Raw genomic sequence first — 12,819 nt, 5'->3', positions numbered from 1 at the left:
GGAAGTGAATGGACTACTGTGGGAATGACACCACTTTACGGTGGACCCAATACAGTGGACAAGAGCATGCTAACACACAGCTAATTAGCACCAACAAGACTACCAAGAAGCAGGAGGCCTGTGTACTGGGTAATAAATCTATAAGTTTGAGTCCTCCCTGGAACGCTCTTGGTGCAAAGCCTAAGAGTAAATCATTTCCTGGGGAAATAGGAGGACGAGTAACAGACAGAACCCAGCGCCCTGAGATTTGTGATGCGACTGGCCTCAAACTCTGATTGTGGGAGACTCTGCTGTTAACAAAGCATGTGCAGTAAGAACACCAAAGTACTCAGAAAGAATCCTGCATATCGTGGCTGAACATCCTACCGTGAAAAACATCATAATGCACATCGGGACCACTGATGTTGTGAAGCAACAGTCTGAAGTGTTGAAAGAGGACTTTAATACTCTGTTGAACACAGTCAGCTCTTTGAATGCTGAGGTGTTTATCAGTGGCCCTATACCGCCAATCCGAAGAGGAGCTGAGAGCTGAGCTGCATTTCATCAAAAACTTTTACTTTGTGTGGGACTGCAGACTTCTTTTTAAGGCAGATGGACTTCGCCTTAACAAGTCAGGAGTAAAATTGTTCAGCTCCAACCTGTTTTACTTTCTGCGTCACTCATCTGTTCCCTCTGCCAAGGACAAGAGACAAGAGGAATCAAAACAAGAAGAAAACATAACAAAACATGCCAGAAACCTTGAAGGAGAGCCACCTCAGCCCCCGCCGGAAGAGAGCTCTGATCACGGGAGACAACTGAGCCAAGAGGAAGAGTCTCCACCTCCCTCACTGAAAACCAACAGTGAGGATTCATCATCTCTACCCCCCCAATCCCCATCTAGGTCGCCCTCATCTCCAGACACCCTTTCTCCCCTCTCCCCCCTGTTGGACTTCACTGATCACATGGAAGACCTGGTTAGAGCTGGGACAAAATTTACTCACCGTAACTTCCCTCGCTGCCTCGCCATTTTCTCTACCCTAAACCCCCTGTGTACTGTACAAACTTTTTTGATGACTTTGGTGAACTGCTAATATAACACTCGTCTATAATCTGTATTGACTTTGACTGTGAGGTTATTGTTGGCGATTTTAACATCCATGTTGACAACCCCCAGGACAGAGGGACTAAAGAACTGTGTTCTTGATAATTATGGACTGACTCAACATGCGACGAGGCCCACGCACAATAAGGGTCACACTTTGGACTTGGTCATCTCCAAGGGTCTGGACATTTCCAAGGTTGTGGTGACTGATGTTGCTCTCTCTGATCATTCCTGTGTTTTCTTTGAGAGTGCTATCTGCGTGCACACAAATTTTAAAACAAAATGGCTGAAAACATTAGTGAAAAATTTATTGAGGCTTTCTCCTCAACACCCGTCCTCTCACAGGTCTCAGTCAATGAGCTTGTAGATAATTTCAGTTCTAAAATTACAAATGTTCTTGATGCCATTGCACCAGCCAAGGTAAAGGTGGTCTCTCTCGTTGAGGTCTTCAATGACATCCATTTAAACACTGACAGTGGCAGAATTTCAGTCTTAGTATTATTGGATCTCAGTGCTGCATTCGACACGGTCGACCACAACATATTACTAGACAGACTTGAAAACTGGGTTGGACTTTCTGGCACAGTACTAAAATGGTTTGAATCCTACTTAAAGGACAGGGACTACTTTGTGTCTATAGGTAATCACACATCTGAGCTGACAAAAATGATGTGGAGTTCCCCAAGGCTCCATTCTGGGACCTCTTATGTTTAACATTTACATGCTTCTACTGGCTCAGATTATGAAAAACTGACTCACCGATTTAACCATTTCACCAGGGGACTATGATCCCATACTGACGCTGAGTAAATGTATTGAGCAGGTCAACAATTGGATGTGCCAGAATTTTCTTCAATTAAACAAGGATAAAACTGAAGTTATTGTTTTTGGAGCCAGGGAGGAACGATTGCAAGTCAGTGCTAGACTTCAATCTGTAATGTTAAGAACCACAAATCAAGTCAGAAATCTTGGTGTAGTCATGGACTCAGACCTGAATTTGAGGAGCCATGACCTGTTAGTTTATAAAGCACTAAATGGTTTAGGGCCAAAATACATTTCTGATCTTCTGCTTCATTACGAACCATCCAGACCTCTCAGGTCGTCTGGGGCAGGTCTGCTTTCTGTCCCCTGAGTCAAATCTAAACAAGGAGAAGCAGCGTTCAGTTATTATGCTCCGTATATTTAGAACAAACTCCCAGATAACGGCTCCATTTAACTCTTTTAACCCTGATTGTCACACTGTAACTTTTATTATATTTTATGTTGCCTTTAAACTTTTACATATTTCCCTGTTGCTTTTATGTTTTATGTAAAGCACTCTGAATTACCTTGTTGTTAAATTGTGCAATACAAATAAACTTGCCTTGCCTAGGATCAAACATCTGATCTTCTAAATTCAGAATATGTCCATTTGTCTCCCTGCTGAACTCTGCCCCCCAACGCCGCCTTCACACTCACCATCCTCCCCTGGATTGAACCAGCTGTTACCCATTGCACTACTGTACATTCGCACTGCACATTCTGTATGTGAATCATTCCCTAGACATTGCTACTATACAAACTGTATAACTCCCACAATAATCACATTTACACTACTGTACATATTGTATAGTTATTTATACTTTACTGCCATAGTCATAACCTGTATTTACCTGTAGTAATATATATTCATGTATACATATATTTACAGTGGGTACAAATCCAGATGTGAAAAACTTTTTGCATCTTTCCCAAAACGACTAATGGCTGTATTAGATCAAAAGGGTGCTTCTACTAAATACTGAGCAAAGGGTCTGAATACTTATGACCATGTGATATTTCAGTTTTTCTTTTTTAATAAATTTGCAAAAATTTCTACATTTCTGTTTTTTTCTGTCAAGATGGGGTGCTGAGTGTACATTACTGAGAAATAAAATGAACTTTCTTGATTTTTGGAAAATGGCTGCAATGAAACAAAGAGTGAAAAATTTAAAGGGGTCTGAATACTTTCCGTACCCACTGTATGTATCATTCATACCATGTACTTGGATAATAATGTATCGTTGTATTTAATTACTGTTTAAGCACTTCTGGTTAGATGCTATCTGCATTTCGTTGCTTTGTACCAGTGACACGCGCAATTTATTTGGCGTCCTCAATAAGGCCCCTCACAGATCTCACACTGTCACTTTCGCACAATAGAACCATGCTGTCGCTGTTTGTCCCGTTTTAAACCAGAACCACTTGATATCATGAACGATATTAACTCAGCGGTGAAAACACAGTGAAGGTTCACAAGAAATCCTCCACAGATCATTCAGACGGATCATTGTTTGTTCTGCGCGCTCCCGACACAGCGCGTGCTGCACTGCGCATGCGCCGCGCGGGAACTCACAGAACAAAGAAAAGAGAAACGCTCATGAATTTTTCTTTCAGCTTCCTCTCTTCAAGATGAAAACAGGAATCACGTGTCTTTAGTCTCGTGATGAAGTCATGAACACTGACCTGAACATCGGCGCTATCAGAGCACGAGGCTGCTGTTTGGCTCCTGTGGTCCGGGTTCTGGTTCTCCATCGTCCTGCAGGTCTCCGCTGTGACTGGTGGACCGTGTTGTCCTGGACTGAGTCTGGATTCTGGTCTCGGAGCTCTTCAGGCTGACACGCTGTGTTTGAAACGGGTTAAACTGCTGTCTCCTGACAGGACAGCGAGACCTCGAGTGCTGAAACGGCTCGAGCGATGTCCTCCTGTCTCATGAGACGCCTTCAGACAGTTCTGAAGGCAGCATCGATGCTGACCATTACCCACAAAGCAGCGCGGCTGCGGCCGCAGTAGCTTACGAAAACTAGCCAAGATGGCGGACAAACAAGCCGAATTTGTACACAAATTAACACAACACAACTTAATAAATAAGTTTTTAGTCGTTTCCACGCTTTGAATTTGAAAAGCTAGCGAGAGCTAAACACTGAACTATCATATGAGTCCGTGACTGTAAACAAGCAAGTTTGTTCAGTATGACTTCTGACGCGTCTGTTAGCCGTTTAGCTTTTCAATAGCTAGTTAGCTGATGCTACGGCTAGCGTCTCTTCTGACAGCCAGAAGAGACGCAAGACGGCGTGCTGACGTCACACGTTGCCCTAAGTGCTGCCCTAGAAGGATGTTTGAAACTAAGCTGCCTTCACTTGAAAGTGATGCCTTCGGAGGAAGCTGTTTGTTACGGTAGCGATGCAGCTGCCTTCCGTTTCCAACACAGCCCCTGAGCACTGCGGGATCCCGCGGAGTGTTCTCGCGATGTCACGGCGTCTCGCCCCGCCCCTTAGTTACCGTTGCTCAGGCAGCAGATTCACAAAGCAGCTTCTCTGTAGCTGCTGAAGTTGGTTCAGCGCGTCAGACTGCTGTGATTTTACCACAGACAAGATATTACTGGACGAAGCCGCTGATTTGAATGGAAGTGAAGCCAGTTTTGGACCAATAAAATACTGCTCCAGGGCTGCTTCCTGTTGGCACCAGCGTCTACTGCGCATGATCGCGCAGCATAACCGGGTTTAATGACGGTGTTAATGACGAAACGCCGTAATTCTGGTAGCTGTAGCAACAAAAGGTTTCATGGGGTCAGTGTGTTTGTCTGACTCGGATCGTCAATGATTAAATCAGCCCACCATCAAGGCTCATCTGTCAAACACCAACGCAGCGTCTCTGACTGCTCTGATAGTTTTTTTGATTGCTGAGAGTAATCTAAGCAATACGGTTACATCTCTCATGTGCGACAGGGTGTCACAGGGTTTTGACGTCATTTTTGGGCCTTCATGGGTCTCTCCATGCAGGCTTTGGTCAGCTTCACTGTCCGATTTCTGGCTTACCCCCTTGGATTTTACTAAAGTCTTCTTCTTTCAGTTTGGCAGTGTTGACATGTGTTCCTACAAAGACTCATTTAACCCACCGTGGCCCAACCTCAATCTAGCCCTCTTTGATTAATTCCCTCAGTTCCCCTCTCCCCATGGATACGTCTACGTATGCTTTTCTTTGCAATGTGGTCCACCTGCTCATTCACCCCAGCGTGCCCTGGAGCCCAGCAGGAAGTGATGCTGCAAACAAACCCAATTCTAAAAACCACATTCACAATGTCAGGATGAGCTGTAGGTTGTCCTGCTCTTAACGTTTCCAGAGCAGCCGCAGAGTCAGAACAGATAGTGACTTCTTTAGGTCTGGCTTCCTCAATCCACCATAATTTCAATCCAAGCTGCTCCACATAGAACCCAAAACTGGTTGTCCCGCTAACTGGATCTCTAGATCCATCTGTAAAAACAATTAAAGTGCTCTCACTGATTGAATTAAGATATTTCACGATTCTCGGGGTCACTTTCCTCTTATCTTTTTCCTGAAGAAAAGAAAGCTCAATGTTCAATTCATGCGGCACCCAATAGGGCATAGGTAGCCATCTTGTCTGTGTCCTAGCGCACTGATTTAGAGTGACAAAAAAAACATTATATTTATTACCTCCAGCAGTCTCTCCAGATCTGATCAAGGCCTGGGAAATAAACACCGTCTCCCTCTCAAGCTCCCACTTACACCCAGCCAGACTTCTCATAACATTCAGAACTTTTTCACATTTCAGCACAATTATATCGACATGCACAGCCCAAGTCAGACGCTCTTCAAACCATACACCCAAACATTTAAATAACTTTACCTTCTCCGGTAGAGACCCACACATATGCAGCCCTACATTAGGTAACTTATCTTATCTTTTAAAACCAAATACAACATGTTTAGTCTTAGAGGCAGAATAATACTCTTTTAATCTGTTTTAAAACAAACTCTACATTACGACCTCTTTTCCGGAAGGCCCCGTCATCTGAAAATAGAGATGGCCCAAATCCTCTCTCTATTTTGCCAAAGATATCATTAATCTTTACATTAAATAAAACTGGACTGATAACACTTCCTTGCGGGATTCCGTTCTCTATTTCAACAGTCTTTGAACAGACAATACCAAACATTACTTGTGTTGATCTTTTCAATTAAACATTCGTCCCCTAACTTTTAATCATTAATCCCTCCTTCCACAAAGAACGATAAGCCTTCTCAATATCCAGGATCCACTCACTACTATTTCCTTATTGCTAAATGCCCTTTTGATATCCTGATCCAAAACAGACACTGACTCCATTGTTGACCTTCCCTGACGTCTCTTTTAAAGTGAACCATGTAATGATCAGCAGGGTGAACCTACTTTGATCTCTGATCAGCTCAGAAGTGACGCTCTGTGGTGACAGCGGTGATGATGTCATCATAGCCATCATCCAATCCCTCCTCAAAGGGCTGGACTGGGACAAAAAAATCAGCCCTGGCATTTTTAGACCAGGCGGCCCACCAAAATCGGTCGGACAACCCTCACCAGTACAGCATCCTTGCTTTTTTAGGGGTTTGGCCAAACTCATGAGACTTGACTCAAACATTAACATTAAACACTTAAATTTCCTGCATTCTGGAGACAAACCCTCAAAAACTGCTACCTTGTTATGACATTTGTCAAACTGACCCCTATAAATCATGGAGCTACATTTTAATTATTAAATATCAGAGGTCATAAATACATTTATTAAGATTTGTATCTTTATTACTGATAATATGTATATTTTATTTAATTTAAGAGCGGGGTCTGGGGGTTCTCCCCCTGAAAAATTTGGGCTTTAAACACTTTCATTTCCTGCATTCTGGTGAATTTTTCTGCACCAATTCATTGAGGAAATGTCTTTATTTATATAAAAGGAAACACAAAATGACAATTCAAAAAATAAAAATATTGTGTAATATAGTGCTGTAAGGCTCTCAGGCATTCTGTGCTGCTGTCAAATATCTTTCTCCTGTTTATTTTATTTCATCCCTGCTGAGTCAATGGCACCTTTTAATCAATGATAAATGAATTCATTTTATTTCAGTTATAAACCCCTGCACCTTAATAGCTCCTGTGTTTCAGCAGGTTTTCTGCTCATGTATAAAACTTTCTGCACATTAAAAATCTCTCCCACATATCTGTGTTCTCTGACATTTGCAGAATAACAATTTCAGACAGACAGAGTGCCTGTCTGGGACTGTACTTGATGAGATGAGCGCACTGCTCTTCATCAGAGGTAGAAAACCAAAACTGATCAGACAGAAATATCACCACACATCCCACACATGTTCACTTCAGCCCCTCTGATAAAGTGCAGCTCACAGCCGCTTCAGAGGGAATGAAGCATCCTGGAGCAGAGAGACAGTCAAACAGAGCAAAGTGTCTCTAACAGCTGTGTCATTATGTTCTGTCACTACTTTGCGACGGACTGTTAACCGTTTGTGTACACTGACTAGACAATGACCGACAACATTTATATTTAAATGTTTTGATAATTTTCTCTCTCTCTCTCTCTCTCTCTCTCTCTCTCTCTCTCTCTCTCTCTCTCTCTCTCTCTCTCTCTCTCTCTCCCTCTCTCCCTCTCTCTCCAGGTAGGCAGTAATGGCAGGAGGTCAGGTTACGTGAACTTCAAACTAAACGTAGCTACTGCTAAATGTATTGCGAGGGCATCCAATACCAGCGCTTTCAGAAAAAGTGACAAAACATACTTGAAGCGTCACGTATGACGCATTGAGACACGCTGGAAGACATTTTCGCTTAGCGGTGCTGCAGAGTAGAAATGCGTACATACAGTGTTGGAGTGACGCCTTACAAAAGTAACGCAATTATACATTAATGTGTTGTTTTTTGGTGTAATGCAGTTTTATAACGCATTACTAAAAAGAAACATTTTGGCATCAGAAAAACAAATCGATGAGTAAAAGAGTAAAGTTATTTGCTGGAATCTCACGGTTGAGATTGTAGGCAGGGTGCAAACTACGAGGGAGCTCAGCTCCTCTTAACAAGACGGTAGCTCCTCTGATGGATCATATGTAAATAGATTTCTATTGGCAGTTTGTGCTTTAACTAATTACTTTCATGATCAGAGAGGCTGCGGTCAGTTCATCCTGACTGATCCTGTTGGAGTGGTTCAAATAATCAATGACGTTATGCGTCATGCATCGTGTAAATGCGCACAGCATCTTTCTTAATGGGGAGACGATTCATCCTATTTCACCCATCCTCCTGCAGGCAGAGCTTTGGGCAAAACGTTTTGTGACTTTCCGGGTGGGTGAAATAGGGTGAAGCGTTTCCCCATTAAAAGAGACGCTGTGCGCATTTACGCACGGGGCACAGCAGCATAACTTCACATTTAAATGACCTGTTGACAGGATCAGTCAGAATCTAACGCTGATCAATGTTCTGTATTCTTCTTCACATCCAAAAGGTCTCACACAGTCCAGGTTCATTTACGTTTAGCTGCATAAATGTCCCAGGTTATTTGCTGTGACATTACTGCGCCCATGGAAACATTTAAAATGAGAAAACACTCGTCCATTAACACAATAAAGAAATTACCTGAAAAGGACCGGTATAGGTGGGATAATTCTGAGAAAATAATTAGTTGGGTTGAGTGCAGGTGGAGGATTTGTGCGTACACCTACATGATTATTAAAATATTGTCAGAGCCGATTCACACATGAATCTCTGAATGAAATAAGTCCTGAAATCAGAGGTAACCTCCTCACCTGTGACAGAGATCCAGCTGGATGGAGACTCTCCACGACCTCTGATGTTACACTTGTAGAGGCCTTCATCAGACTTGGAAACATGGTGGATGGTCATGTGACCTGTAGGCTCAGTCCTGATGAGGAAGCCATCTTTATAGAAACCAGCTGGGAGGTAGGAGGGAGGGGTCTCTGTTTTACAGTGCAGAGTGACATCATGTCCCTCCATCACAGGGAGGACAGGACTCTGCAGGATCACTGGTCCACCTCAACACAGAGACAAACTACAGCATTTCATCATTTACACACAGCTTCATCAACACTAACTCCACAGTCTGATCTTACCAGGGACAGTGATGCTGATGGTGTTACTGGTTGCTCCCTCTCTGGACTCACACCAGTAAACTCCACTGTCCAATGGTTTTATGTAGCTGATGTTACAGGAAGAACCAGCTGATCTTCCCCAGTCAGCTCCACACTGAGTCCTGGTTCCTCTGGTTGTGTTAATCGTCAGCGTCCATCCAGCAGAGCTGTCGTCCTCCTCACGCTCAGAGAGACGGACTGTCCTTCAAACAGCTGAGAGCTGCTGGGACTCACAGTCAGAGAGGCTGGAGGGTTGACATGACACACTGATGATCTTTAGCATGTTTATCCAAACTAAATAACCCTTTATGGATTCTGTTGGGCCCCATTTGATCTCTGTTTTTAACAGCTCCCTATCTACTGGTTGTGTCCCTGATTATTTTAAAACCACTTATGTGAACCCACTTCTAAAGAAACCTGATTTAGATCCCTCCCTCCCACAACATTTTAGACCAATTTCAAAACTGCCTTTTATTGCAAAGATTTAGAAAGAATTGTGTCCAAACAGCTGCTCACTGGAAAATAACAAATTATTTGAAAGTTTCAGTCTGGTTTCAGGAAGTACCACAGCACTGAGACTGCCCTGCTTAAAGTCACCAATGACCTTTTAATGTCTGCTGATGAAGGCAGTGCTCAGTCCTGGTACTCCTGGACCTTAGTGCTGCTTTTGACACCATTTATCACAATATCATGTTAGACAGACTGAGGCACTGGGTGGGGATCTCTGGTACTGCCCTAGAATGGGTTTTTATCCTACCTGTCAAATAGGAAGTTTTGCTTGTCTGTAAACAACTATGTCTCTTCATTCTGTCCAGTTAAATATGGTGTGCCTCAGGGGTCGGTCTTAGGACCCATTTTGTTTTCCTTGTATCTGCTTCCCCTTGGACATTATCCATAAACATGGTATTTCTTTTCATATTTATGCTGATGACACACAAATATACTTGCCCGTCAGATCCACAGACCCTGGAATGCTGAGTTCACTTAACAACTGCCTTTGTGAAGTTAAAAAATGGATGTCAAATAATTTCCTCCAGCTGAACTCAGACAAAACAGAAATTCTGGTCATCGGGTCTCAACAGATGGCAAATCAAATACTGCCATCTGCTGGTTCCCTAGTAAATCACATTAAGCCTGTGGCAAAGAACCTTGGTGTTTGGTTTGATAGTAATTTAAATTTTGAGCTGCACAACAAAGCTTGTTCAATCATGTTTTTATCAACTTAGTCATATAGCAAAAATTCGATCTATGTTAACTTTTAAGGACACCGAGACCATTTTACACGCCTTCATCTCATCACGCCTGGATTATTGCAACAGCCTTTTCACCTGTTTAAAAAAAATCTACTGTAACCTGCTGGCCTCAGGTGAAGATACCAACGATGGTCGTTCAGTCTTGGCCACAGGTAGTCTTAACAACTGTAACGACTGTTCACAGCAACAAGGAACACTAACGAACCAGCGGTATCGATGACCCGGGCCAACGACACCACTGAGGTTAAATAGTTGAGTTTCCCTGCCAGTCAGTCAGAACTGAAGAAGTCTTTGGATGAGGGACGAAACGTCTTCCAGTATCTTCAACCAAGTCCAGTTGCCCTTGATTTTAACCTTCGTTGGATAACTATGACCTGGATGACTGAGAATCTTCATAGACACTGATCGACTCCAGACTGTCCAGAACTCAGCTGCCAGGCTTTTAACCAGAACTAAGAAATATGACCACATTACTCCTGTTTTAGCTTCATTACACTGGCTCCCAGTGTGTTTTAGAATTGACTTTAAAATTTTATTGATTACTTTTAAAGCTCTTCATGGCCTCTCACCTTGTTATATTCGGACCTTTTAGTCCCATACACACCAGCACGCACATTGAGATCCTCAGGCAGAGGCCTGCTGAGTCCGAGCTGACAGGAAGTGCCCCGTGCTTTGAAGTAACTTTTACAAGCGGCAAAACCAGTGGCTGTAACACTGTTCTACACCAATGTAGCGCTACTGAATTTCAGAGACACTGACACACAAGTATAAATGCATGGCTACGTATGTAGCTACGCATGTAGACCCTACGCAGGAGTATAAATCACGCTTAAGTGAACGAGGTTTACCATTCAAAATGAACCAGGGAAGAAGATGACAGCGTAGGCTACTCCTATAATTCTGATTTATACAAACTAAACTGTTTAACAAAGCTTTTTGCTTTGGAACATAAAATAACACTAACAATGTCTCCATCCATCCATCGTCAACCCCTTATCCTGTGTACAAGGTCGCGGGGGGCTGGAACCAATGCCAGTTTACATCAGGCGAAAGGCTGGGTCCTTGTAAGTTTTAGGCAGTAACTTAGTGGATAATGTAATAATAAATGAACGTATGGGAAACACCGTCTTTCCTCTGTTGTTGCTGCTGTAGTGGTCCAACTGGGACCAGAGGGCTTTGTGGGTGCTGACCTCGCGGGCGCTTGTGGAGCTTCAAGCCTGAAAACGTTTGAGCACATTTTGATTCGCCATCAACATTGGTAACACGGACCATATTCAAATTCTACACAGTTGATTTGTAACAACAAAAAAACATTCTGCTATTTCTCCATTAGTTTCCACTTCCAGCATGAAAGCTTCTTCTTTGGGAGTAGCCTTACAGTCAAGCAGTCATGGCAGACAGTGGAAGTGGCACTTCCTGTAGTGCATTGCAATTAGAAATAAACAACCAGAAATGTTCTTAATGGGAAGATTGCCATCTCTGCCTTAAACAGCCTCTCTGTAATGAAATTACATGTTGACAAAGTTTTCTAGTCGACGTCGTGGATTACGTCGACTATTCATTGAAGACCTACAGTGGACTGTCACACATTAGGTGCATTCGAGATGACGGCGGCTGACTTTCGGCGACTTTATAGTGGCGGAGGGTGGGGGAATAAAAACGGTGAATCTCCCAGAGGCTGGATAACAGCTGCAGCTCTCTGGTTTGTGGCTCATTCTAATGCGTGCAGTCAAACAAACTATTTATACAGACACAGAAAAGCAGAGCCGGCCCAAGACCTTCAGGGGCCCTAATCAAAATTTAGTTGGAGGACCCTCTGACTGTCAGGTGTTGTCACTAATTTTTTTTTATATATATATATATATATATATCAGAAACAACGTCTCATTTTAAAAAGACCCGACAATCTTTCTAATATTCTTAAACCTGCCATGTTTGTTTGGCACCAAATCAAATTTCTTAAACCTACTTGGAAATGAAGCTGATTCTGATTAAAAACAATAACTAGGCAATACTCTACATCAGGGGTTTTCAAAGTCCCTCCCCTCAGACAAAGCTCGGGAAACAAACAGCTTCCAGTCACGAGGGGTCCGGCTGACCCATCAGGGCAACTGGTTTTCCATAGTATTATAATTAAATAACCATTTATTGCGAAATATAAAGAGCTGTCTTTCATTTTATTTTATGGTTTTTTTCCACCACTAGCAAGCAGTGACTGTAGGGGGCCATCTGCTGGCCACAGGGCCCTATGATGCCACCGCAAAGGTCGCTTAGTGGCAGAGAAGTCAGCAAATCATAACCACTGACAGGAACTTAAGAGTCAAGTTAAACCACATGTCAGAACTTTCTGCACCACCAGGATTTAGAAGATGCTGGAAGCTGCTGTGTTTATTTTGGACCTGTCACATTTGTCACATTTTCACAAATATTGTTGAAAGAAAACAGTTCATTTTAAAATGATGATTCAAAGCTTCTCTTTGTGTCGACTAATTTAATGAGAACACTGAAAAGGATTCAGTCCAAGTCTTAAGTCTCCAGCTC

General features: G+C 42.9%; 1 protein-coding gene and 1 pseudogene across 1 annotated transcript in view; one reads left to right on the top strand and one right to left on the bottom strand.

Annotated features, from left to right (window-relative positions):
• Positions 1 to 12,819, top strand: part of LOC119912601 (zinc finger protein 2-like) — a 746,717-nt gene that overhangs the window by 212,130 nt on the left and 521,768 nt on the right. The window lies entirely within an intron of this gene.
• The window catches only part of LOC119912740, a 65,297-nt pseudogene that overhangs the window by 7,899 nt on the left and 44,579 nt on the right, over positions 1 to 12,819 (bottom strand).

Source organism: Micropterus salmoides, unplaced genomic scaffold (genome assembly GCF_014851395.1).
Source record: "Micropterus salmoides isolate LMB-PRFRI ecotype aquatic unplaced genomic scaffold, ASM1485139v1 Ms_hic_scaffold_2, whole genome shotgun sequence".
Taxonomy (NCBI): Eukaryota; Metazoa; Chordata; class Actinopteri; order Centrarchiformes; family Centrarchidae; genus Micropterus; species Micropterus salmoides.
This window is presented reverse-complemented; position numbering and strand designations above follow the sequence as displayed.